The following is a 27,855-nucleotide window of genomic DNA, read 5'->3' as shown; positions in this document are numbered from 1 at the left end:
TCATTCGTCATTGATCATTGATCCTTGTTCATTCTTCGTCGTTCATTCTTCAATGATCATTGATCCTAATTCATTCTTCATCATTCATTCGTCATTGATCATTGATCATTGATCCTTGTTCATTCTTCATTGTTCATTCTTCATTGATCATTAATCCTTGTTCATTCTTCATCGTTCATTCTTCATTGATCATTGATCCTTGTTCATTCTTCATTGATCATTGATCCTTGTTCATTCTTCATCGTTCATTCTTCATTCTTCATTGATCATTGATCGTTGTTCATTCTTCATCGTTCATTCGTCATTGACCATTAATCCTTGTTCATTCTTCATCGTTCATCCTTCATTGATCATTGATCCTTGTTCTTTCTTCATCGTTCATTCTTCATTGATCATTGAGCCTTGTTCATTCTTCATCGTTCATTCGTCATTGACCATTGATCCTTGTTCATTCTTCATCGTTTCTTCTTCATTGATCATTGATCCTTGTTTATTCTTCATCGTTCATTCTTCATTGATCATTGATCCTTGTTCATTCTTCATCGTTTCTTCTTCATTGATCATTCTTCATCGTTCATTCTTCATCGTTCATTCTTCATGATCATTGATACATGTTCATTCTTCATCGTTCATTCGTTATTGACCATTAATCCTTGTTCATTCTTCATCGTTCATTCTTCATTGATCATTGATCCTTGTTCATTCTTCATCATTCATTCTTCAGTGATCATTGATCCTTGTTCATTCTTCATCGTTCATTCGTCATTGATCATTGATCCTTGTTCATTTTTCATCGTTCATTCTTCATTGATCATTGATCCTTGTACATTCTTCATCGCTCATTCTTCATTCATCATTGATCCTTGTTCATTCTTCATCGTTCATTCTTCATTGATCATTGATCCTTGTTCATTCTTCATCGCTCATTCTTCATTCATCATTTATCCTTGTTCATTCTTCATCGTTCATTCTTCATTGATCATTGATCCTTGTTCATTCTTCATCGTTCATTCGTCATTGATCATTGATCCTTGTTCATTCTTCATTGATCATTGATCCTTGTTCATTCTTCATCGTTCATTTGTCATTGATCATTGATCCTTGTTCATTCTTCATCGTTCATTCTTCATTGATCATTGAGCCTTGTTCATTCTTCATCGTTCATTCGTCATTGACCAATGATCCTTGTTCATTCTTCATCGTTTCTTCTTCATTGATCATTGATCCTTGTTCATTCTTCATCGTTCATTCTTCATTGATCATTGATCCTTGTTCTTTCTTCATCGTTGATTCGTCATTGACCATTGATCCTTGTTCATTCTTCATCGTTCATTCTTCATTGATCATTGATCCTTGTTCATTCTTCATCGCTCATTCTTCATTGATCATTGATCCTTGTTTATTCTTCATTGTTCATTCTTCATCGCTCATTCTTTATTGATCATTGATCCTTGTTCATTCTTCATCGTTCATTCTTCATTGATCATTGATCCTTGTTCATTCTTCATCGTTCATTCTTCATTGATCATTGATCCTTGTTCATTCTTCATCTTTCATTCGTCATTGATCATTGATCCTTGTTCTTTCTTCATCGTTTCTTCTTCATTGATCATTGATCCTTGTTCATTCTTCATCGTTCATTCTTCATTGATCATTGATCCTTGTTCATTCTTCATCGTTCATTCGTTATTGACCATTAATCCTTGTTCGTTCTTCATCGTTCATTCGTCATTGATCATTGATCCTTGTTCATTCTTCATCGTTCATTCTTCATTGATCATTGATCCTTGTTCATTCTTCATCATTCATTCTTCAGTGATCATTGATCCTTGTTCATTCTTCATCGTTCATTCGTCATTGATCATTGATCCTTGTTCATTCTTCATCGTTCATTCTTCATTGATCATTGATCCTTGTTCATTCTTCATCGTTCATTTGTCATTGATCATTGATCCTTGTTCATTCTTCATCGTTCATTCTTCATTGATCATTGATCATTGATCCTTGTTCATTCTTCATCGTTCATTCGTCATTGACCATTGGTCCTTGTTCATTCTTCATCGTTCATTCTTCATTGATCATTGATCCTTGTTTAATCTTCATCGTTCATTCTTCATTGATCATTGATCCTTGTTCATTTTTCATCGTTCATTCTTCATTGATCATTGATCCTTGTACATTCTTCATCGCTCATTCTTCATTCATCATTGATCCTTGTTCATTCTTCATCGTTCATTCTTCATTGATCATTGATCCTTGTTCATTCTTCATCGCTCATTCTTCATTCATCATTTATCCTTGTTCATTCTTCATCGTTCATTCTTCATTGATCATTGATCCTTGTTCATTCTTCATCGTTCATTCGTCATTGATCATTGATCCTTGTTCATTCTTCATTGATCATTGATCCTTGTTCATTCTTCATCGTTCATTTGTCATTGATCATTGATCCTTGTTCATTCTTCATCGTTCATTCTTCATTGATCATTGATCCTTGTTCATTCTTCATCGTTCATTCTTCATTGATCATTGATCCTTGTTCATTCTTCATCATTCATTCTTCATTGATCATTGATCCTTGTTCAATCTTCATCGTTCATTCGTCATTGATCATTAATCCTTGTTCATTCTTCATCGTTCATTCTATTTTGATCATTGATAGTTGTTCATTCTTCATCGTTGATTCGTCATTGACCATTGATCCTTGTTCATTCTTCATCGTTCATTCTTCATTGATTATTGATCCTTGTTTATTCTTCATTGTTCATTCTTCATCGTTCATTCTTCATTGATCATTGATCCTTGTTCATTCTTCATCGTTCATTCGTCATTGACCATTGATCCTTATTCATTCTTCATCGTTTCTTCTTCATTGATCATTGATCCTTGTTCATTCTTCATCGTTCATTCTTCATTGATCATTGATCCTTGTTCATTCTTCATCGTTCATTCTTCATTGATCATTGATCCTTGTTCATTCTTCATCGTTTCTTCTTCATTGATCATTGATCCTTGTTCATTCTTCATCGTTCATTCTTCATTGATCATTGATCCTTGTTCATTCTTCATCGTTCATTCGTTATTGACCATTAATCCTTGTTCATTCTTCATCGTTCATTCGTCATTGATCATTGATCCTTGTTCATTCTTCATCGTTCATTCTTCATTGATAATTGATCCTTGTTCATTCTTCATCGTTCATTCGTCATTGATCATTGATCCTTGTTCATTCTTCATCGTTCATTCTTCATTGATCATTGATCCTTGTTCATTCTTCATCGTTCATTCTTCATTGATCATTGATCCTTGTTCATTCTTCATCGTTCATTCTTCATTGATCATTGATCCTTGTTCATTCTTCATCGTTGATTCGTCATTGACCATTGATCCTTGTTCATTCTTCATCGTTCATTCTTCATTGATCATTGATCCTTGTTTATTCTTCATCGTTCATTCTTCATTGATCATTGATCCTTGTTCATTCTTCCTCGTTCATTCGTCATTGATCATTGATCCTTGTTCATTCTTCGTCGTTCATTCTTCAATGATCATTGATCCTAATTCATTCTTCATCGTTCATTCGTCATTGATCATTGATACTTGTTCATTCTTCATCGTTCATTCTTCATTGATCTTTGATCCTTGTTCATTCTTCATCGTTCATTCTTCATTGATCATTGATCCTTGTTCATTCTTCATCGTTCATTCGTCATTGATCATTGATCCTTGTTCATTCTTCATCGTTCATTCTTCATTGATCATTGAACCTTGTTCATTCTTCATCGTTCATTCTTCATTGATCATTGATCGTTGTTCATTCTTCATCGTTCATTCGTCATTAATCATTAATCCTTGTTCATTCTTCATCGTTCATTCTTCATTGTTCATTGATCCTTGTTCATTCTTCATCGTTGATTCGTCATTGACCATTGATCCTTGTTCATTCTTCATCGTTCATTCGTCATTGATCATTGATCCTTGTTCATTCTTCATCGTTCATTCTTCATTGATCATTGAACCTTGTTCATTCTTCATCGTTCATTCTTCATTGATCATTGATCCTTGTTCATTCTTCATCGTTCATTCGTCATTAATCATTAATCCTTGTTCATTCTTCATCGTTTATTCTTCATTGATCATTGATCCTTGTTCATTCTTCATCGTTGATTCGTCATTGACCATTGATCCTTGTTCATTCTTCATTGTTCATTCGTCATTGATCATTGATCCTTGTTCATTCTTCATCGTTCATTCGTCATTAATCATTAATCCTTTTTCATTCTTCATCGTTCATTTCTCATTGACCATTAATACTTGTTCATTCTTCATCGTTCATTCTTCATTGATAATTGATCCTTGTTCATTCTTCATCATTCATTCGTCAATAATCATTAATCCTTGTTCATTCTTCATCGTTGATTCGTCATTGAACCATTGATCCTTGTTCATTCTTCATTGATCATTGATCCTTGTTCATTCTTAATCGTTCATTCGTCATTGATCTTTGATCCTTGTTCATTCTTCATCGTTCATTCGTCATTGATCATTGATCTTTGTTAATTCTTCATCGTTCATTCTTCATTGATCATTGATCCTTGTTCATTCTTCATCGTTCATTCTTCATTGATCATTGATCCTTGTTCATTCTTCATCGTTCATTCGTCATTGATCATTGATCCTTGTTCATTCTTCATCGTTCATTCTTCATTGATCATTGATCCTTGTTCATTCTTCATCGTTCATTCGTCATTGATCATTGATCCTTGTTCATTCTTCATCGTTCATTCTTCATTGATCATTGATCCTTGTTCATTCTTCATCGTTCATTCTTCATTTATCATTGATCCTAGTTTATTCTTCATCGTTCATTCGTTATTGACCATTAATCCTTGTTCATTCTTCATCGTTCATTCGTCATTGATCATTGATCCTTGTTCATTCTTCATCGTTCATTCTTCATTGATCATTGATCCTTGTTCATTCTTCATCATTCATTCTTCATTGATCATTGATCCTTGTTTATTCTTCATCGTTCATTCGTCATTGATCATTGATCCTTGTGCATTCTTCATCGTTCATTCTTCATTGATCATTGATCCTTGTTAATTCTTCATCGTTCATTCGTCATTGATCATTGATCCTTGTTCATTCTTCATTGATCATTGATCCTTGTTCATTCTTCATCGTTCATTCGTCATTGATCATTGATCCTTGTTCATTCTTCGTCGTTCATTCTTCACTGATCATTGATCCTTATTCATTCTTCATTTTTCATTCGTCATTGATCATTGATCCTTGTTCATTCTTCATCGTTCATTCTTCATTGATCATTGATCCTTGTTCATTCTTCATCGTTCATTCGTCATTAATCATTAATCCTTTTTCATTCTTCATCGTTCATTTCTCATTGACCATTAATACTTGTTCATTCTTCATCGTTCATTCGTCAATAATCATTAATCCTTGTTCATTCTTCATCGTTGATTCGTCATTGAACCATTGATCCTTGTTCATTCTTCATCATTCATTCTTCATTGATCATTGATCCTTGTTCATTCTTCATCGTTCATTCTTCATTGATCATTGATCCTTGTTCATTCTTCATCGTTCATTCTTCATTGATCATTGATCCTTGTTCATTCTTCATCGTTGATTCGTCATTGACCATTGATCCTTGTTCATTCTTCATCGTTCATTCTTCATTGATCATTGATCCTTGTTTATTCTTCATCGTTCATTCTTCATTGATCATTGATCCTTGTTCATTCTTCCTCGTTCATTCGTCATTGATCATTGATCCTTGTTCATTCTTCGTCGTTCATTCTTCAATGATCATTGATCCTAATTCATTCTTCATCGTTCATTCGTCATTGATCATTGATACTTGTTCATTCTTCATCGTTCATTCTTCATTGATCTTTGATCCTTGTTCATTCTTCATCGTTCATTCTTCAATTATCATTGATCCTTGTTCATTCTTCATCGTTCATTCGTCATTGATCATTGATCCTTGTTCATTCTTCATCGTTCATTCGTCATTAATCATTAATCCTTGTTCATTCTTCATCGTTCATTCTTCATTGTTCATTGATCCTTGTTCATTCTTCATCGTTGATTCGTCATTGACCATTGATCCTTGTTCATTCTTCATCGTTCATTCTTCATTGATCATTGATCCTTGTTCATTCTTCATCGTTCATTCGTCATTGATCATTGATCCTTGTTCATTCTTCATCGTTCATTCTTCATTGATCATTGAACCTTGTTCATTCTTCATCGTTCATTCTTCATTGATCATTGATCCTTGTTCATTCTTCATCGTTCATTCGTCATTAATCATTAATCCTTGTTCATTCTTCATCGTTCATTCTTCATTGTTCATTGATCCTTGTTCATTCTTCATCGTTGATTCGTCATTGACCATTGATCCTTGTTCATTCTTCATCGTTCATTCGTCATTGATCATTGATCCTTGTTCATTCTTCATCGTTCATTCTTCATTGATCATTGAACCTTGTTCATTCTTCATCGTTCATTCTTCATTGATCATTGATCCTTGTTCATTCTTCATCGTTCATTCGTCATTAATCATTAATCCTTGTTCATTCTTCATCGTTTATTCTTCATTGATAATTGATCCTTGTTCATTCTTCATCGTTGATTCGTCATTGACCATTGATCCTTGTTCATTCTTCATTGTTCATTCGTCATTGATCATTGATCCTTGTTCATTCTTCATCGTTCATTCGTCATTAATCATTAATCCTTTTTCATTCTTCATCGTTCATTTCTCATTGACCATTAATACTTGTTCATTCTTCATCGTTCATTCTTCATTGATAATTGATCCTTGTTCATTCTTCATCATTCATTCGTCAATAATCATTAATCCTTGTTCATTCTTCATCGTTGATTCGTCATTGAACCATTGATCCTTGTTCATTCTTCATTGATCATTGATCCTTGTTCATTCTTAATCGTTCATTCGTCATTGATCTTTGATCCTTGTTCATTCTTCATCGTTCATTCGTCATTGATCATTGATCTTTGTTAATTCTTCATCGTTCATTCTTCATTGATCATTGATCCTTGTTCATTCTTCATCGTTCATTCTTCATTGATCATTGATCCTTGTTCATTCTTCATCGTTCATTCGTCATTGATCATTGATCCTTGTTCATTCTTCATCGTTCATTCTTCATTGATCATTGATCCTTGTTCATTCTTCATCGTTCATTCGTCATTGATCATTGATCCTTGTTCATTCTTCATCGTTCATTCTTCATTGATCATTGATCCTTGTTCATTCTTCATCGTTCATTCTTCATTTATCATTGATCCTAGTTTATTCTTCATCGTTCATTCGTTATTGACCATTAATCCTTGTTCATTCTTCATCGTTCATTCGTCATTGATCATTGATCCTTGTTCATTCTTCATCGTTCATTCTTCATTGATCATTGATCCTTGTTCATTCTTCATCATTCATTCTTCATTGATCATTGATCCTTGTTCATTCTTCATCGTTCATTCGTCATTGATCATTGATCCTTGTGCATTCTTCATCGTTCATTCTTCATTGATCATTGATCCTTGTTAATTCTTCATCGTTCATTCGTCATTGATCATTGATCCTTGTTCATTCTTCATTGATCATTGATCCTTGTTCATTCTTCATCGTTCATTCGTCATTGATCATTGATCCTTGTTCATTCTTCGTCGTTCATTCTTCACTGATCATTGATCCTTATTCATTCTTCATCGTTCATTCGTCATTGATCATTGATCCTTGTTCATTCTTCATCGTTCATTCTTCATTGATCATTGATCCTTGTTCATTCTTCATCGTTCATTCGTCATTAATCATTAATCCTTTTTCATTCTTCATCGTTCATTTCTCATTGACCATTAATACTTGTTCATTCTTCATCGTTCATTCGTCAATAATCATTAATCCTTGTTCATTCTTCATCGTTGATTCGTCATTGAACCATTGATCCTTGTTCATTCTTCATCGTTCATTCTTCATTGATCATTGATCCTTGTTCATTCTTCATCGTTCATTCTTCATTGATCATTGATCCTTGTTCATTCTTCATCGTTCATTCTTCATTGATCATTGATCCTTGTTCATTCTTCATCGTTGATTCGTCATTGACCATTGATCCTTGTTCATTCTTCATCGTTCATTCTTCATTGATCATTGATCCTTGTTTATTGTTCATCGTTCATTCTTCATTGATCATTGATCCTTGTTCATTCTTCCTCGTTCATTCGTCATTGATCATTGATCCTTGTTCATTCTTCGTCGTTCATTCTTCAATGATCATTGATCCTAATTCATTCTTCATCGTTCATTCGTCATTGATCATTGATACTTGTTCATTCTTCATCGTTCATTCTTCATTGATCTTTGATCCTTGTTCATTCTTCATCGTTCATTCTTCAATTATCATTGATCCTTGTTCATTCTTCATCGTTCATTCGTCATTGATCATTGATCCTTGTTCATTCTTCATCGTTCATTCGTCATTAATCATTAATCCTTGTTCATTCTTCATCGTTCATTCTTCATTGTTCATTGATCCTTGTTCATTCTTCATCGTTGATTCGTCATTGACCATTGATCCTTGTTCATTCTTCATCGTTCATTCTTCATTGATCATTGATCCTTGTTAATTCTTCATCGTTCATTCGTCATTGATCATTGATCCTTGTTCATTCTTCATCGTTCATTCGTCATTAATCATTAATCCTTTTTCATTCTTCATCGTTCATTTCTCGTTGACCATTAATACTTGTTCATTCTTCATCGTTCATTCTTCATTGATAACCGATCCTTGTTCATTCTTCATCATTCATTCGTCAATAATCATTAATCCTTGTTCATTCTTCATCGTTGATTCGTCATTGAACCATTGATCCTTGTTCATTCTTCATTGATCATTGATCCTTGTTCATTCTTAATCGTTCATTCGTCATTGATCTTTGATCCTTGTTCATTCTTCATCGTTCATTCGTCATTGATCATTGATCTTTGTTAATTCTTCATCGTTCATTCTTCATTGATCATTGATCCTTGTTCATTCTTCATCGTTCATTCTTCATTGATCATTGATCCTTGTTCATTCTTCATCGTTCATTCGTCATTGATCATTGATCCTTGTTCATTCTTCATCGTTCATTCTTCATTGATCATTGATCCTTGTTCATTCTTCATCGTTCATTCGTCATTGATCATTGATCCTTGTGCATTCTTCATCGTTCATTCTTCATTGATCATTGATCCTTGTTAATTCTTCATCGTTCATTCGTCATTGATCATTGATCCGTGTTCATTCTTCATCGTTCATTCTTCATTGATCATTGATCCTTGTTCATTCTTCATCGTTCATTCGTCATTGATCATTGATCCTTGTTCATTCTTCGTCGTTCATTCTTCACTGATCATTGATCCTTATTCATTCTTCATCGTTCATTCGTCATTGATCATTGATCCTTGTTCATTCTTCATCGTTCATTCTTCATTGATCATTGATCCTTGTTCATTCTTCATCGTTCATTCGTCATTAATCATTAATCCTTTTTCATTCTTCATCGTTCATTTCTCATTGACCATTAATACTTGTTCATTCTTCATCGTTCATTCGTCAATAATCATTAATCCTTGTTCATTCTTCATCGTTGATTCGTCATTGAACCATTGATCCTTGTTCATTCTTCATTGATCATTGATCCTTGTTCATTCTTCATCGTTCATTCTTCATTGATCATTGATCCTTGTTCATTCTTCATCGTTTCTTCTTCATTGATCATTGATCCTTGTTCATTCTTCATCGTTCATTCTTCATTGATCATTGATCCTTGTTCATTCTTCATCGTTCATTCGTTATTGACCATTAATCCTTGTTCATTCTTCATCGTTCATTCGTCATTGATCATTGATCCTTGTTCATTCTTCATCGTTCATTCTTCATTGATCATTGATCCTTGTTCATTCTTCATCATTCATTCTTCAGTGATCATTAATCCTTGTTCATTCTTCATCGTTCATTCGTCATTGATCATTGATCCTTGTTCATTCTTCATCGTTCATTCTTCATTGATCATTGATCCTTGTTCATTCTTCATCGTTCATTCGTCATTGATCATTGATCCTTGTTCATTCTTCATCGTTCATTCTTCATTGATCATTGATCCTTGTTCATTCTTCATTGATCATTGATCCTTGTTCATTCTTCATCGTTCATTCTTCATTGATCATTGATCCTTGTTCATTCTTCATCGTTGATTCGTCATTGACCATTGATCCTTGTTTATTCTTCATCGTTCTTTCTTCATTGATCATTGATCCTTGTTTATTCTTCATCGTTCATTCTTCATTGATCATTGATCCTTGTTCATTCTTCCTCGTTCATTCGTCATTGATCATTGATCCTTGTTCATTCTTCGTCGTTCATTCTTCAATGATCATTGATCCTAATTCATTCTTCATCGTTCATTCGTCATTGATCATTGATCCTTGTTCATTCTTCATCGTTCATTCTTCATTGATCTTTGATCCTTGTTCATTCTTCATCGTTCATTCTTCATTGATCATTGATCCTTGTTCATTCTTCATCGTTCATTCGTCATTGATCATTGATCCTTGTTCATTCTTCATCGTTCATTCTTCATTGATCATTGATCCTTGTTCATTCTTCATCATTCATTCTTCAGTGATCATTAATCCTTGTTCATTCTTCATCGTTCATTCGTCATTGATCATTGATCCTTGTTCATTCTTCATCGTTCATTCTTCATTGATCATTGATCCTTGTGCATTCTTCATCGTTCATTCGTCATTGATCATTGATCCTTGTTTATTCTTCATCGTTGATTCGTCATTGACCATTGATCCTTGTTCATTCTTCATCGTTCATTCTTCATTGATCATTGATCCTTGTTTATTCTTCATCGTTCATTCTTCATTGATCATTGATCCTTGTTCATTCTTCCTCGTTCATTCGTCATTGATCATTGATCCTTGTTCATTCTTCGTCGTTCATTCTTCAATGATCATTGATCCTAATTCATTCTTCATCGTTCATTCGTCATTGATCATTGATCCTTGTTCATTCTTCATCGTTCATTCTTCATTGATCTTTGATCCTTGTTCATTCTTCATCGTTCATTCTTCATTGATCATTGATCCTTGTTCATTCTTCATCGTTCATTCGTCATTGATCATTGATCCTTGTTCATTCTTCATCGTTCATTCTTCATTGATCATTGAACCTTGTTCATTCTTCATCGTTCATTCTTCATTGATCATTGATCGTTGTTCATTCTTCATCGTTCATTCGTCATTAATCATTAATCCTTGTTCATTCTTCATCGTTCATTCTTCATTGTTCATTGATCCTTGTTCATTCTTCATCGTTGATTCGTCATTGACCATTGATCCTTGTTCATTCTTCATCTTTCATTCTTCATTGATCATTGATCCTTGTTCATTCTTCATCGTTCATTCTTCATTGATCATTGATCCTTGTTCATTCTTCATCGTTCATTCTTCATTGATCATTAATCCTTGTTCATTCTTCATTGATCATTGATCCTTGTTCATTCTTCATCGTTCATTCTTCATTCTTCATTGATCATTGATCCTTGTTCATTCTTCATCGTTCATTCGTCATTGACCATTAATCCTTGTTCATTCTTCATCGTTCATTCTTCATTGATCATTGATCCTTGTTCATTCTTCATCGTTCATTCTTCATTGATCATTGAGCCTTGTTCATTCTTCATCGTTCATTCGTCATTGACCATTGATCCTTGTTCATTCTTCATCGTTTCTTCTTCATTGATCATTGATCCTTGTTCATTCTTCATCGTTCATTCTTCAATGATCATTGATCCTTGTTCATTCTTCATCGTTTCTTCTTCATTGATCATTGATCCTTGTTCATTCTTCATCGTTCATTCTTCATCATCATTGATCCTTGTTCATTCTTCATCGTTCATTCGTTATTGACCATTAATCCTTGTTCATTCTTCATCGTTCATTCGTCATTGATCATTGATCCTTGTTCATTCTTCATCGTTCATTCTTCATTGATCATTGATCCTTGTTCATTCTTCATCATTCATTCTTCAGTGATCATTGATCCTTGTTCATTCTTCATCGTTCATTCTTCGTTGATCATTGATCCTTGTTCATTCTTCATCGTTCATTCTTCATTGATCATTGATCCTTGTTCATTCTTCATCGTTCATTCTTCATTGATCATTGATCCTTGTTCATTCTTCATCGTTGATTCGTCATTGACCATTGATCCTTGTTCATTCTTCATCGTTCATTCTTCATTGATCATTGATCCTTGTTTATTCTTCATCGTTCATTCGTCATTGATCATTGATCCTTGTTCATTCTTCATCGTTCATTCTTCATTGATCATTGATCCTTGTTCATTCTTCATCGTTCATTCTTCATTGATCATTGATCCTTGTTCATTCTTCATCGTTCATTCTTCATTGATCATTGATCCTTGTTCATTCTTCATCGTTCATTCGTCATTGATCATTGATCCTTGTTCATTCTTCATCGTTCATTCTTCATTGATCATTGATCCTTGTTCATTCTTCATCGTTGATTCGTCATTGACCATTGATCCTTGTTTATTCTTCATCGTTCATTCTTCATTGATCATTGATCCTTGTTTATTCTTCATCGTTCATTCTTCATTGATCATTGATCCTTGTTCATTCTTCCTCGTTCATTCGTCATTGATCATTGATCCTTGTTCATTCTTCGTCGTTCATTCTTCAATGATCATTGATCCTAATTCATTCTTCATCGTTCATTCGTCATTGATCATTGATCCTTGATCATTCTTCATCGTTCATTCTTCATTGATCTTTGATCCTTGTTCATTCTTCATCGTTCATTCTTCATTGATCATTGATCCTTGTTCATTCTTCATCGTTCATTCGTCATTGATCATTGATCCTTGTTCATTCTTCATCGTTCATTCTTCATTGATCATTGATCCTTGTTCATTCTTCATCATTCATTCTTCAGTGATCATTAATCCTTGTTCATTCTTCATCGTTCATTCGTCATTGATCATTGATCCTTGTTCATTCTTCATCGTTCATTCTTCATTGATCATTGATCCTTGTGCATTCTTCATCGTTCATTCGTCATTGATCATTGATCCTTGTTCATTCTTCATCGTTGATTCGTCATTGACCATTGATCCTTGTTCATTCTTCATCGTTCATTCTTCATTGATCATTGATCCTTGTTTATTCTTCATCGTTCATTCTTCATTGATCATTGATCCTTGTTCATTCTTCCTCGTTCATTCGTCATTGATCATTGATCCTTGTTCATTCTTCGTCGTTCATTCTTCAATGATCATTGATCCTAATTCATTCTTCATCGTTCATTCGTCATTGATCATTGATCCTTGTTCATTCTTCATCGTTCATTCTTCATTGATCATTGAACCTTGTTCATTCTTCATCGTTCATTCTTCATTGATCATTGATCGTTGTTCATTCTTCATCGTTCATTCGTCATTAATCATTAATCCTTGTTCATTCTTCATCGTTCATTCTTCATTGTTCATTGATCCTTGTTCATTCTTCATCGTTGATTCGTCATTGACCATTGATCCTTGTTCATTCTTCATCGTTCATTCTTCATTGATCATTGATCCTTGTTCATTCTTCATCGTTCATTCTTCATTGATCATTGATCCTTGTTCATTCTTCATCGTTCATTCTTCATTGATCATTAATCCTTGTTCATTCTTCATTGATCATTGATCCTTGTTCATTCTTCATCGTTCATTCTTCATTCTTCATTGATCATTGATCCTTGTTCATTCTTCATCGTTCATTCGTCATTGACCATTAATCCTTGTTCATTCTTCATCGTTCATTCTTCATTGATCATTGATCCTTGTTCATTCTTCATCGTTCATTCTTCATTGATCATTGAGCCTTGTTCATTCTTCATCGTTCATTCGTCATTGACCATTGATCCTTGTTCATTCTTCATCGTTTCTTCTTCATTGATCATTGATCCTTGTTCATTCTTCATCGTTCATTCTTCAATGATCATTGATCCTTGTTCATTCTTCATCGTTTCTTCTTCATTGATCATTGATCCTTGTTCATTCTTCATCGTTCATTCTTCATCATCATTGATCCTTGTTCATTCTTCATCGTTCATTCGTTATTGACCATTAATCCTTGTTCATTCTTCATCGTTCATTCGTCATTGATCATTGATCCTTGTTCATTCTTCATCGTTCATTCTTCATTGATCATTGATCCTCATTGATCATTGATCCTTGTTCATTCTTCATCGTTGATTCGTCATTGACCATTGATCCTTGTTCATTCTTCATCGTTCATTCTTCATTGATCATTGATCCTTGTTTATTCTTCATCGTTCATTCGTCATTGATCATTGATCCTTGTTCATTCTTCATCGTTCATTCTTCATTGATCATTGATCCTTGTTCATTCTTCATCGTTCATTCTTCATTGATCATTGATCCTTGTTCATTCTTCATCGTTCATTCTTCATTGATCATTGATCCTTGTTCATTCTTCATCGTTCATTCGTCATTGATCATTGATCCTTGTTCATTCTTCATCGTTCATTCTTCATTGATCATTGATCCTTGTTCATTCTTCATCGTTGATTCGTCATTGACCATTGATCCTTGTTTATTCTTCATCGTTCATTCTTCATTGATCATTGATCCTTGTTTATTCTTCATCGTTCATTCTTCATTGATCATTGATCCTTGTTCATTCTTCCTCGTTCATTCGTCATTGATCATTGATCCTTGTTCATTCTTCGTCGTTCATTCTTCAATGATCATTGATCCTAATTCATTCTTCATCGTTCATTCGTCATTGATCATTGATCCTTGATCATTCTTCATCGTTCATTCTTCATTGATCTTTGATCCTTGTTCATTCTTCATCGTTCATTCTTCATTGATCATTGATCCTTGTTCATTCTTCATCGTTCATTCGTCATTGATCATTGATCCTTGTTCATTCTTCATCGTTCATTCTTCATTGATCATTGATCCTTGTTCATTCTTCATCATTCATTCTTCAGTGATCATTAATCCTTGTTCATTCTTCATCGTTCATTCGTCATTGATCATTGATCCTTGTTCATTCTTCATCGTTCATTCTTCATTGATCATTGATCCTTGTGCATTCTTCATCGTTCATTCGTCATTGATCATTGATCCTTGTTCATTCTTCATCGTTGATTCGTCATTGACCATTGATCCTTGTTCATTCTTCATCGTTCATTCTTCATTGATCATTGATCCTTGTTTATTCTTCATCGTTCATTCTTCATTGATCATTGATCCTTGTTCATTCTTCCTCGTTCATTCGTCATTGATCATTGATCCTTGTTCATTCTTCGTCGTTCATTCTTCAATGATCATTGATCCTAATTCATTCTTCATCGTTCATTCGTCATTGATCATTGATCCTTGTTCATTCTTCATCGTTCATTCTTCATTGATCTTTGATCCTTGTTCATTCTTCATCGTTCATTCTTCATTGATCATTGATCCTTGTTCATTCTTCATCGTTCATTCGTCATTGATCATTGATCCTTGTTCATTCTTCATCGTTCATTCTTCATTGATCATTGAACCTTGTTCATTCTTCATCGTTCATTCTTCATTGATCATTGATCGTTGTTCATTCTTCATCGTTCATTCGTCATTAATCATTAATCCTTGTTCATTCTTCATCGTTCATTCTTCATTGTTCATTGATCCTTGTTCATTCTTCATCGTTGATTCGTCATTGACCATTGATCCTTGTTCATTCTTCATCGTTCATTCTTCATTGATCATTGATCCTTGTTCATTCTTCATCGTTCATTCTTCATTGATCATTGATCCTTGTTCATTCTTCATCGTTCATTCTTCATTGATCATTAATCCTTGTTCATTCTTCATTGATCATTGATCCTTGTTCATTCTTCATCGTTCATTCTTCATTCTTCATTGATCATTGATCCTTGTTCATTCTTCATCGTTCATTCGTCATTGACCATTAATCCTTGTTCATTCTTCATCGTTCATTCTTCATTGATCATTGATCCTTGTTCATTCTTCATCGTTCATTCTTCATTGATCATTGAGCCTTGTTCATTCTTCATCGTTCATTCGTCATTGACCATTGATCCTTGTTCATTCTTCATCGTTTCTTCTTCATTGATCATTGATCCTTGTTCATTCTTCATCGTTCATTCTTCAATGATCATTGATCCTTGTTCATTCTTCATCGTTTCTTCTTCATTGATCATTGATCCTTGTTCATTCTTCATCGTTCATTCTTCATCATCATTGATCCTTGTTCATTCTTCATCGTTCATTCGTTATTGACCATTAATCCTTGTTCATTCTTCATCGTTCATTCGTCATTGATCATTGATCCTTGTTCATTCTTCATCGTTCATTCTTCATTGATCATTGATCCTTGTTCATTCTTCATCATTCATTCTTCAGTGATCATTGATCCTTGTTCATTCTTCATCGTTCATTCTTCGTTGATCATTGATCCTTGTTCATTCTTCATCGTTCATTCTTCATTGATCATTGATCCTTGTTCATTCTTCATCGTTCATTCTTCATTGATCATTGATCCTTGTTCATTCTTCATCGTTGATTCGTCATTGACCATTGATCCTTGTTCATTCTTCATCGTTCATTCTTCATTGATCATTGATCCTTGTTTATTCTTCATCGTTCATTCGTCATTGATCATTGATCCTTGTTCATTCTTCATCGTTCATTCTTCATTGATCATTGATCCTTGTTCATTCTTCATCGTTCATTCTTCATTGATCATTGATCCTTGTTCATTCTTCATCGTTCATTCTTCATTGATCATTGATCCTTGTTCATTCTTCATCGTTCATTCGTCATTGATCATTGATCCTTGTTCATTCTTCATCGTTCATTCTTCATTGATCATTGATCCTTGTTCATTCTTCATCGTTGATTCGTCATTGACCATTGATCCTTGTTTATTCTTCATCGTTCATTCTTCATTGATCATTGATCCTTGTTTATTCTTCATCGTTCATTCTTCATTGATCATTGATCCTTGTTCATTCTTCCTCGTTCATTCGTCATTGATCATTGATCCTTGTTCATTCTTCGTCGTTCATTCTTCAATGATCATTGATCCTAATTCATTCTTCATCGTTCATTCGTCATTGATCATTGATCCTTGATCATTCTTCATCGTTCATTCTTCATTGATCTTTGATCCTTGTTCATTCTTCATCGTTCATTCTTCATTGATCATTGATCCTTGTTCATTCTTCATCGTTCATTCGTCATTGATCATTGATCCTTGTTCATTCTTCATCGTTCATTCTTCATTGATCATTGATCCTTGTTCATTCTTCATCATTCATTCTTCAGTGATCATTAATCCTTGTTCATTCTTCATCGTTCATTCGTCATTGATCATTGATCCTTGTTCATTCTTCATCGTTCATTCTTCATTGATCATTGATCCTTGTGCATTCTTCATCGTTCATTCGTCATTGATCATTGATCCTTGTTCATTCTTCATCGTTGATTCGTCATTGACCATTGATCCTTGTTCATTCTTCATCGTTCATTCTTCATTGATCATTGATCCTTGTTTATTCTTCATCGTTCATTCTTCATTGATCATTGATCCTTGTTCATTCTTCCTCGTTCATTCGTCATTGATCATTGATCCTTGTTCATTCTTCGTCGTTCATTCTTCAATGATCATTGATCCTAATTCATTCTTCATCGTTCATTCGTCATTGATCATTGATCCTTGTTCATTCTTCATCGTTCATTCTTCATTGATCATTGAACCTTGTTCATTCTTCATCGTTCATTCTTCATTGATCATTGATCGTTGTTCATTCTTCATCGTTCATTCGTCATTAATCATTAATCCTTGTTCATTCTTCATCGTTCATTCTTCATTGTTCATTGATCCTTGTTCATTCTTCATCGTTGATTCGTCATTGACCATTGATCCTTGTTCATTCTTCATCGTTCATTCTTCATTGATCATTGATCCTTGTTCATTCTTCATCGTTCATTCTTCATTGATCATTGATCCTTGTTCATTCTTCATCGTTCATTCTTCATTGATCATTAATCCTTGTTCATTCTTCATTGATCATTGATCCTTGTTCATTCTTCATCGTTCATTCTTCATTCTTCATTGATCATTGATCCTTGTTCATTCTTCATCGTTCATTCGTCATTGACCATTAATCCTTGTTCATTCTTCATCGTTCATTCTTCATTGATCATTGATCCTTGTTCATTCTTCATCGTTCATTCTTCATTGATCATTGAGCCTTGTTCATTCTTCATCGTTCATTCGTCATTGACCATTGATCCTTGTTCATTCTTCATCGTTTCTTCTTCATTGATCATTGATCCTTGTTCATTCTTCATCGTTCATTCTTCAATGATCATTGATCCTTGTTCATTCTTCATCGTTTCTTCTTCATTGATCATTGATCCTTGTTCATTCTTCATCGTTCATTCTTCATCATCATTGATCCTTGTTCATTCTTCATCGTTCATTCGTTATTGACCATTAATCCTTGTTCATTCTTCATCGTTCATTCGTCATTGATCATTGATCCTTGTTCATTCTTCATCGTTCATTCTTCATTGATCATTGATCCTCATTGATCATTGATCCTTGTTCATTCTTCATCGTTGATTCGTCATTGACCATTGATCCTTGTTCATTCTTCATCGTTCATTCTTCATTGATCATTGATCCTTGTTTATTCTTCATCGTTCATTCGTCATTGATCATTGATCCTTGTTCATTCTTCATCGTTCATTCTTCATTGATCATTGATCCTTGTTCATTCTTCATCGTTCATTCTTCATTGATCATTGATCCTTGTTCATTCTTCATCGTTCATTCTTCATTGATCATTGATCCTTGTTCATTCTTCATCGTTCATTCGTCATTGATCATTGATCCTTGTTCATTCTTCATCGTTCATTCTTCATTGATCATTGATCCTTGTTCATTCTTCATCGTTGATTCGTCATTGACCATTGATCCTTGTTTATTCTTCATCGTTCATTCTTCATTGATCATTGATCCTTGTTTATTCTTCATCGTTCATTCTTCATTGATCATTGATCCTTGTTCATTCTTCCTCGTTCATTCGTCATTGATCATTGATCCTTGTTCATTCTTCGTCGTTCATTCTTCAATGATCATTGATCCTAATTCATTCTTCATCGTTCATTCGTCATTGATCATTGATCCTTGATCATTCTTCATCGTTCATTCTTCATTGATCTTTGATCCTTGTTCATTCTTCATCGTTCATTCTTCATTGATCATTGATCCTTGTTCATTCTTCATCGTTCATTCGTCATTGATCATTGATCCTTGTTCATTCTTCATCGTTCATTCTTCATTGATCATTGATCCTTGTTCATTCTTCATCATTCATTCTTCAGTGATCATTAATCCTTGTTCATTCTTCATCGTTCATTCGTCATTGATCATTGATCCTTGTTCATTCTTCATCGTTCATTCTTCATTGATCATTGATCCTTGTGCATTCTTCATCGTTCATTCGTCATTGATCATTGATCCTTGTTCATTCTTCATCGTTGATTCGTCATTGACCATTGATCCTTGTTCATTCTTCATCGTTCATTCTTCATTGATCATTGATCCTTGTTTATTCTTCATCGTTCATTCTTCATTGATCATTGATCCTTGTTCATTCTTCCTCGTTCATTCGTCATTGATCATTGATCCTTGTTCATTCTTCGTCGTTCATTCTTCAATGATCATTGATCCTAATTCATTCTTCATCGTTCATTCGTCATTGATCATTGATCCTTGTTCATTCTTCATCGTTCATTCTTCATTGATCTTTGATCCTTGTTCATTCTTCATCGTTCATTCTTCATTGATCATTGATCCTTGTTCATTCTTCATCGTTCATTCGTCATTGATCATTGATCCTTGTTCATTCTTCATCGTTCATTCTTCATTGATCATTGAACCTTGTTCATTCTTCATCGTTCATTCTTCATTGATCATTGATCGTTGTTCATTCTTCATCGTTCATTCGTCATTAATCATTAATCCTTGTTCATTCTTCATCGTTCATTCTTCATTGTTCATTGATCCTTGTTCATTCTTCATCGTTGATTCGTCATTGACCATTGATCCTTGTTCATTCTTCATCGTTCATTCTTCATTGATCATTGATCCTTGTTCATTCTTCATCGTTCATTCTTCATTGATCATTGATCCTTGTTCATTCTTCATCGTTCATTCTTCATTGATCATTAATCCTTGTTCATTCTTCATTGATCATTGATCCTTGTTCATTCTTCATCGTTCATTCTTCATTCTTCATTGATCATTGATCCTTGTTCATTCTTCATCGTTCATTCGTCATTGACCATTAATCCTTGTTCATTCTTCATCGTTCATTCTTCATTGATCATTGATCCTTGTTCATTCTTCATCGTTCATTCTTCATTGATCATTGAGCCTTGTTCATTCTTCATCGTTCATTCGTCATTGACCATTGATCCTTGTTCATTCTTCATCGTTTCTTCTTCATTGATCATTGATCCTTGTTCATTCTTCATCGTTCATTCTTCAATGATCATTGATCCTTGTTCATTCTTCATCGTTTCTTCTTCATTGATCATTGATCCTTGTTCATTCTTCATCGTTCATTCTTCATCATCATTGATCCTTGTTCATTCTTCATCGTTCATTCGTTATTGACCATTAATCCTTGTTCATTCTTCATCGTTCATTCGTCATTGATCATTGATCCTTGTTCATTCTTCATCGTTCATTCTTCATTGATCATTGATCCTTGTTCATTCTTCATCATTCATTCTTCAGTGATCATTGATCCTTGTTCATTCTTCATCGTTCATTCTTCATTGATCATTGATCCTTGTTCATTCTTCATCGTTCATTCTTCATTGATCATTGATCCTTGTTCATTCTTCATCGTTCATTCTTCATTGATCATTGATCCTTGTTCATTCTTCATCGTTTATTCGTCATTGACCATTGATGCTTGTTCATTCTTCATCGTTCATTCTTCATTGATCATTGATCCTTGTTTATTCTTCATCGTTCATTCGTCATTGATCATTGATCCTTGTTCATTCTTCATCGTTCATTCTTCATTGATCATTGATCCTTGTTCATTCTTCATCGTTCATTCTTCATTGATCATTGATCCTTGTTCATTCTTCATCGTTCATTCTTCATTGATCATTGATCCTTGTTCATTCTTCATCGTTCATTCGTCATTGATCATTGATCCTTGTTCATTCTTCATCGTTCATTCTTCATTGATCATTGATCCTTGTTCATTCTTCATCGTTCATTCGTCATTGATCATTGATCCTTGTTCATTCTTCATCGTTCATTCTTCATTGATCATTGATCCTTGTTTATTCTTCATCGTTCATTCTTCATTGATCATTGATCCTTGTTCATTCTTCCTCGTTCATTCGTCATTGATCATTGATCCTTGTTCATTCTTCGTCGTTCATTCTTCAATGATCATTGATCCTAATTCATTCTTCATCGTTCATTCGTCATTGATCATTGATCCTTGTTCATTCTTCATCGTTCATTCTTCATTGATCATTGAACCTTGTTCATTCTTCATCGTTCATTCTTCATTGATCATTGATCGTTGTTCATTCTTCATCGTTCATTCGTCATTAATCATTAATCCTTGTTCATTCTTCATCGTTCATTCTTCATTGTTCATTGATCCTTGTTCATTCTTCATCGTTGATTCGTCATTGACCATTGATCCTTGTTCATTCTTCATCGTTCATTCTTCATTGATCATTGATCCTTGTTCATTCTTCATCGTTCATTCTTCATTGATCATTGATCCTTGTTCATTCTTCATCGTTCATTCTTCATTGATCATTAATCCTTGTTCATTCTTCATTGATCATTGATCCTTGTTCATTTTTCATCGTTCATTCTTCATTCTTCATTGATCATTGATCCTTGTTCATTCTTCATCGTTCATTCTTCATTGATCATTGATCCTTGTTCATTCTTCATCGTTCATTCTTCATTGATCATTGATCCTTGTTCATTCTTCATCGTTGATTCGTCATTGACCATTGATGCTTGTTCATTCTTCATCGTTCATTCTTCATTGATCATTGATCCTTGTTTATTCTTCATCGTTCATTCGTCATTGATCATTGATCCTTGTTCATTCTTCATCGTTCATTCTTCATTGATCATTGATCCTTGTTCATTCTTCATCGTTCATTCTTCATTGATCATTGATCCTTGTTCATTCTTCATCGTTCATTCTTCATTGATCATTGATCCTTGTTCATTCTTCATCGTTCATTCGTCATTGATCATTGATCCTTGTTCATTCTTCATCGTTCATTCTTCATTGATCATTGATCCTTGTTCATTCTTCATCGTTCATTCGTCATTGGTCATTGATCCTTGTTCATTCTTCATCGTTCATTCTTCATTGATCATTGATCCTTGTTTATTCTTCATCGTTCATTCTTCATTGATCATTGATCCTTGTTCATTCTTCCTCGTTCATTCGTCATTGATCATTGATCCTTGTTCATTCTTCGTCGTTCATTCTTCAATGATCATTGATCCTAATTCATTCTTCATCGTTCATTCGTCATTGATCATTGATCCTTGTTCATTCTTCATCGTTCATTCTTCATTGATCATTGAACCTTGTTCATTCTTCATCGTTCATTCTTCATTGATCATTGATCGTTGTTCATTCTTCATCGTTCATTCGTCATTAATCATTAATCCTTGTTCATTCTTCATCGTTCATTCTTCATTGTTCATTGATCCTTGTTCATTCTTCATCGTTGATTCGTCATTGACCATTGATCCTTGTTCATTCTTCGTCGTTCATTCTTCAATGATCATTGATCCTAATTCATTCTTCATCGTTCATTCGTCATTAATCATTAATCCTTGTTCATTCTTCATCGTTCATTCTTCATTGTTCATTGATCCTTGTTCATTCTTCATCGTTGATTCGTCATTGACCATTGATCCTTGTTCATTCTTCATCGTTCATTCTTCATTGATCATTGATCCTTGTTCATTCTTCATCGTTCATTCTTCATTGATCATTGATCCTTGTTCATTCTTCATCGTTCATTCTTCATTGATCATTAATCCTTGTTCATTCTTCATTGATCATTGATCCTTGTTCATTTTTCATCGTTCATTCTTCATTCTTCATTGATCATTGATCCTTGTTCATTCTTCATCGTTCATTCGTCATTGACCATTAATCCTTGTTCATTCTTCATCGTTCATTCTTCATTGATCATTGATCCTTGTTCATTCTTCATCGTTCATTCTTCATTGATCATTGAGCCTTGTTCATTCTTCATCGTTCATTCGTCATTGACCATTGATCCTTGTTCATTCTTCATCGTTTCTTCTTCATTGATCATTGATCCTTGTTCATTCTTCATCGTTCATTCTTCAATGATCATTGATCCTTGTTCATTCTTCATCGTTCATTCTTCATTGATCATTGATCCTTGTTCATTCTTCATCATTCATTCTTCAGTGATCATTGATCCTTGTTCATTCTTCATCGTTCATTCTTCATTGATCATTGATCCTTGTTCATTCTTCATCGTTCATTCTTCATTGATCATTGATCCTTGTTCATTCTTCATCGTTCATTCTTCATTGATCATTGATCCTTGTTCATTCTTCATCGTTGATTCGTCATTGACCATTGATGCTTGTTCATTCTTCATCGTTCATTCTTCATTGATCATTGATCCTTGTTTATTCTTCATCGTTCATTCGTCATTGATCATTGATCCTTGTTCATTCTTCATCGTTCATTCTTCATTGATCATTGATCCTTGTTCATTCTTCATCGTTCATTCTTCATTGATCATTGATCCTTGTTCATTCTTCATCGTTCATTCTTCATTGATCATTGATCCTTGTTCATTCTTCATCGTTCATTCGTCATTGATCATTGATCCTTGTTCATTCTTCATCGTTCATTCTTCATTGATCATTGATCCTTGTTCATTCTTCATCGTTCATTCGTCATTGGTCATTGATCCTTGTTCATTCTTCATCGTTCATTCTTCATTGATCATTGATCCTTGTTTATTCTTCATCGTTCATTCTTCATTGATCATTGATCCTTGTTCATTCTTCCTCGTTCATTCGTCATTGATCATTGATCCTTGTTCATTCTTCGTCGTTCATTCTTCAATGATCATTGATCCTAATTCATTCTTCATCGTTCATTCGTCATTGATCATTGATCCTTGTTCATTCTTCATCGTTCATTCTTCATTGATCATTGAACCTTGTTCATTCTTCATCGTTCATTCTTCATTGATCATTGATCGTTGTTCATTCTTCATCGTTCATTCGTCATTAATCATTAATCCTTGTTCATTCTTCATCGTTCATTCTTCATTGTTCATTGATCCTTGTTCATTCTTCATCGTTGATTCGTCATTGACCATTGATCCTTGTTCATTCTTCATCGTTCATTCTTCATTGATCATTGATCCTTGTTCATTCTTCATCGTTCATTCTTCATTGATCATTGATCCTTGTTCATTCTTCATCGTTCATTCTTCATTGATCATTAATCCTTGTTCATTCTTCATTGATCATTGATCCTTGTTCATTTTTCATCGTTCATTCTTCATTCTTCATTGATCATTGATCCTTGTTCATTCTTCATCGTTCATTCGTCATTGACCATTAATCCTTGTTCATTCTTCATCGTTCATTCTTCATTGATCATTGATCCTTGTTCATTCTTCATCGTTCATTCTTCATTGATCATTGAGCCTTGTTCATTCTTCATCGTTCATTCGTCATTGACCATTGATCCTTGTTCATTCTTCATCGTTTCTTCTTCATTGATCATTGATCCTTGTTCATTCTTCATCGTTCATTCTTCAATGATCATTGATCCTTGTTCATTCTTCATCGTTTCTTCTTCATTGATCATTGATCCTTGTTCATTCTTCATCGTTCATTCTTCATCATCATTGATCCTTGTTCATTCTTCATCGTTCATTCGTTATTGACCATTAATCCTTGTTCATTCTTCATCGTTCATTCGTCATTGATCATTGATCCTTGTTCATTCTTCATCGTTCATTCTTCATTGATCATTGATCCTTGTTCATTCTTCATCATTCATTCTTCAGTGATCATTGATCCTTGTTCATTCTTCATCGTTCATTCTTCATTGATCATTGATCCTTGTTCATTCTTCATCGTTCATTCTTCATTGATCATTGATCCTTGTTCATTCTTCATCGTTCATTCTTCATTGATCATTGATCCTTGTTCATTCTTCATCGTTGATTCGTCATTGACCATTGATCCTTGTTCATTCTTCATCGTTCATTCTTCATTGATCATTGATCCTTGTTTATTCTTCATCGTTCATTCGTCATTGATCATTGATCCTTGTTCATTCTTCATCGTTCATTCTTCATTGATCATTGATCCTTGTTCATTCTTCATCGTTCATTCTTCATTGATCATTGATCCTTGTTCATTCTTCATCGTTCATTCTTCATTGATCATTGATCCTTGTTCATTCTTCATCGTTCATTCGTCATTGATCATTGATCCTTGTTCATTCTTCATCGTTCATTCTTCATTGATCATTGATCCTTGTTCATTCTTCATCGTTCATTCGTCATTGATCATTGATCCTTGTTCATTCTTCATCGTTGATTCGTCATTGACCATTGATCCTTGTTCATTCTTCATCGTTCATTCTTCATTGATCATTGATCCTTGTTCATTCTTCATCGTTCATTCTTCATTGATCATTGATCCTTGTTCATTCTTCATCGTTCATTCTTCATTGATCATTAATCCTTGTTCATTCTTCATTGATCATTGATCCTTGTTCATTTTTCATCGTTCATTCTTCATTCTTCATTGATCATTGATCCTTGTTCATTCTTCATCGTTCATTCGTCATTGACCATTAATCCTTGTTCATTCTTCATCGTTCATTCTTCATTGATCATTGATCCTTGTTCATTCTTCATCGTTCATTCTTCATTGATCATTGAGCCTTGTTCATTCTTCATCGTTCATTCGTCATTGACCATTGATCCTTGTTCATTCTTCATCGTTTCTTCTTCATTGATCATTGATCCTTGTTCATTCTTCATCGTTCATTCTTCAATGATCATTGATCCTTGTTCATTCTTCATCGTTTCTTCTTCATTGATCATTGATCCTTGTTCATTCTTCATCGTTCATTCTTCATCATCATTGATCCTTGTTCATTCTTCATCGTTCATTCGTTATTGACCATTAATCCTTGTTCATTCTTCATCGTTCATTCGTCATTGATCATTGATCCTTGTTCATTCTTCATCGTTCATTCTTCATTGATCATTGATCCTTGTTCATTCTTCATCATTCATTCTTCAGTGATCATTGATCCTTGTTCATTCTTCATCGTTCATTCTTCATTGATCATTGATCCTTGTTCATTCTTCATCGTTCATTCTTCATTGATCATTGATCCTTGTTCATTCTTCATCGTTCATTCTTCATTGATCATTGATCCTTGTTCATTCTTCATCGTTGATTCGTCATTGACCATTGATCCTTGTTCATTCTTCATCGTTCATTCTTCATTGATCATTGATCCTTGTTTATTCTTCATCGTTCATTCGTCATTGATCATTGATCCTTGTTCATTCTTCATCGTTCATTCTTCATTGATCATTGATCCTTGTTCATTCTTCATCGTTCATTCTTCATTGATCATTGATCCTTGTTCATTCTTCATCGTTCATTCTTCATTGATCATTGATCCTTGTTCATTCTTCATCGTTCATTCGTCATTGATCATTGATCCTTGTTCATTCTTCATCGTTCATTCTTCATTGATCATTGATCCTTGTTCATTCTTCATCGTTCATTCGTCATTGATCATTGATCCTTGTTCATTCTTCATCGTTCATTCTTCATTGATCATTGATCCTTGTTCATTCTTCATCGTTCATTCGTCATTGATCATTGATCCTTGTTCATTCTTCATCGTTCATTCTTCATTGATCATTGATCCTTGTTTATTCTTCATCGTTCATTCTTCATTGATCATTGATCCTTGTTCATTCTTCCTCGTTCATTCGTCATTGATCATTGATCCTTGTTCATTCTTCGTCGTTCATTCTTCAATGATCATTGATCCTAATTCATTCTTCATCGTTCATTCGTCATTGATCATTGATCCTTGTTCATTCTTCATCGTTCATTCTTCATTGATCATTGAACCTTGTTCATTCTTCATCGTTCATTCTTCATTGATCATTGATCGTTGTTCATTCTTCATCGTTCATTCGTCATTAATCATTAATCCTTGTTCATTCTTCATCGTTCATTCTTCATTGTTCATTGATCCTTGTTCATTCTTCATCGTTGATTCGTCATTGACCATTGATCCTTGTTCATTCTTCATCATTCATTCGTAAATAATCATTAATCCTTGTTCATTCTTCATCGTTGATTCGTCATTGAACCATTGATCCTTGTTCATTCTTCATTGATCATTGATCCTTGTTCATTCTTCATCGTTCATTCGTCATTGATCATTGATCCTTGTGCATTCTTCATCGTTCATTCTTCATTGATCATTGATCCTTGTTAATTCTTCATCGTTCATTCGTCATTGATCATTGATCCTTGTTCATTCTTCATCGTTCATTCTTCATTGATCAT

The sequence above is a fragment of the Amaranthus tricolor genome, chromosome 3 (assembly GCF_026212465.1).
Source record: "Amaranthus tricolor cultivar Red isolate AtriRed21 chromosome 3, ASM2621246v1, whole genome shotgun sequence".
Taxonomy (NCBI): domain Eukaryota; kingdom Viridiplantae; phylum Streptophyta; class Magnoliopsida; order Caryophyllales; family Amaranthaceae; genus Amaranthus; species Amaranthus tricolor.
The sequence above is the reverse complement of the archived record's forward strand: the minus strand, read 5'-3'. Positions refer to the sequence as shown.